Source organism: Monodelphis domestica, chromosome 2, assembly GCF_027887165.1.
Source record: "Monodelphis domestica isolate mMonDom1 chromosome 2, mMonDom1.pri, whole genome shotgun sequence".
Taxonomy (NCBI): Eukaryota; Metazoa; Chordata; class Mammalia; order Didelphimorphia; family Didelphidae; genus Monodelphis; species Monodelphis domestica.
The window spans coordinates 201,771,192-201,773,977 of NC_077228.1; positions in this window are offsets into that span (position 1 = coordinate 201,771,192).

Below are 2,786 nucleotides of genomic sequence, written 5' to 3' on the forward strand. Positions count from 1 at the left end.
TAATCAATTATGTGGTACCAATAAGATCTTAAATATTTTCCAGAATGTAAAGACAGAGGAGGAGAAAGATTGAAGCCATCATAAGATCACCAATTTACAGCCAGAAGGGGTCAATCCCCTTATCCCCAACTTTAAAAATAAGGAGACTGAGCCCCAGAGGGGAAGTGACTTACTCAAGGTCACTCAGGAAGCGGCAGAAATAGGGTTCAAACCTATATCCTTTGAGCCTAGATCTCAGCACTTTTTACACTAAAACTGCTTCTTTGATTTGTGATTATATCTAGTTATTTAAATTCTTTGACACCCCCCCTAACACACACCTAATCTATAAAATGGGCATAACACTTTGCTGCCCAACTCTGATGGTGGGCAAGAGGAAAGTATTATCTAAATCTTAGACCTCTACAGAAATGTTTTGTAAATGTAGTTATTGTAGGTACCCACTAAGTTTATCCTCAGATATTCCATCACTTTGGCTTGGGTTCTTCCATGATCTTAGCATCCATTATGTCTGCCTGTTTTAGGACCCAATTGTGGGGTAGAAGTGATCGTAGCAGATAAAGAACAGAATATTTGATCCCTTGAAGAGTTTGTAGAGGAATTGGGAGGAAAGGTAAAGAGAAGAATGAATACCCAAGATAGAACTAAAGATTCTAACCAATGATTCAGGCAATCCACAAACATTTATTAACCACCTACTATGTGCCAGGCATGGTTCTAGGTCAATGATGGTGAACCTTTTAGAGAAAGAGTGCTGTGACCCTCCCCCCAAGTTCTGGGTATGCCATGCTCCTCCCCCTAACCCCACACAGGGGAGGGAGAAAGTGCTCCCATTGGGCTGTTGGGCAAACCAATGGGTGAAGTAAAAAAATATTGTCAGACACAGTGGAGAGAAGGAGAGCAGCTCTACCTGAGTCCCTCTGCCTTTCTAGTAACAAAAATCAGGGGGGGCAGGGGGAGGAGGGTGGCAGAGTGCCCACTTAGAGTGCTCTATGTGCCATCTTTGGCACCCATGCCATAGGTTCATCACTGTTCTAGGTAATAGGGATTCAAAGACAAAAAAAAAGAAAAATAGTCCCTGCTCTCTACTGGAGATATAAATATAATGTAGATATAAAAATAAATATAATATGTAATAATATAACAAATATAATATATAATATAGTGTATTAATGTAATATAGTAAATATAAATATAATTAATTAATATAAAATATAACCACCATAATATATAGACCTAAAAATATAATATTGTAAGTAGAATTATAATTAATAAATATATATGATATAATATATAGTAAATATATGACTAAAATTAAAATAATCATACTTAATATAAATATAAAATAAATAGATAAATATACACATATAGGAATATATATGCTTAAGTATATAGACTCAAGGACACACACATATATACACACAGTAAAAATAAAGTAATTTGGGGGGGGGGGAAGTCTCTCTTAGCTAAGTGAGTCAGGGAAGGACACATGTAGGTGATGCTACTTTAGCAGTTTCGAAGAGAAGCAGAGAGTAATGCTGAACTTGGGGCTGGAAAACCTGAATTAAAATTCTGTCTCAGACACATTTACTAGCTGTGTGACCCTGATTTTTCAGCATCAGTTTTCTCTACTGTAAAATGGCGGTAATAATAATAGCACTTATTTAAGAGGGCGGTTATGAGGATCAAAATGATAATATATATAAAAAATGCTTTGCAAACCTTAAAAACTCTGTGTAAATGCCAGCTACAACTATTGTTCTTATTACAGTGGAGAATTCTATGGGACATGGGGTAGTATTTGAGATGTTTATAGGCAGATAGGTGGTACAATGGAAAGAGTGCCAGGTCTGGAGATGGGAGGGTTCAAATGTGACCCCAGACACTTCCCAGCTGTGTGACCCTGGGCAAGTTACTGAACCCCATTGCCTAGCCCTGACCACTCTTCTGCCTTAGAAACAATACACAATATTGATTCTAGGACAGAAGATAAGGATTTTTAAAAAAGAAAGAAGAGTGCTGAACCTGGAGCCAGGAAGACTCATCTTTCAGAGTTCATATCTGACCTCATACTCTTACTGGCTATGTGACTCTGGACAAATCATTTAACCCTATTTGCCTCAGTTTCCACATCTGTAAAATGAGTTGAAAAAGGAAATGGCAAACCACTCCAGTATTTTTGCCAACAAAAACCCCAAATAGGATCATGAAGAGTTGGACATGAGTGAAAAAAGAGCTCAACAGCATGTGTGTGTATATTATATACTACATGTATGTATAGTGTGCATATTTGATGTGTTTACATGTGCATCTATGTACATGTGTATATTTGTTTGTTGTATATATGTAGAATGTTTATTATGTATATGTATAATACATGTATATATGTTTGTATGTGTGGGTATGTGTGCCTTTTTTTTTTTAAGAAAGGAGTCACTAAACCAAGAGATGGATATATATTGATGGAAAAGACAAGGGATCATTTTTTTAAAACCCTTACCTTCCATCTTGGAATCGATACTATGTTTTAGTTTCAAAGCAGAAAAGCAGTAGGGGATAGGCAATAGGGGTTAAGTGACTTGCCCAGGGTCACACAGCTAGGAAGCATCTGAGGCCACATTTGAACTCAGGATCTCCTGTCTTTGGGCCTGGCTCTTAATTCGCTGAGCCATCCAGCTGCCCCATCAAGGGATCATTTTTACAAGAGAGAAGCACCTGACTTAGAGGAGGGAAGCAATTTGCCTAAGGTTACACATGTGGGGACTAGCAGGGCTGGGCCTTGAACC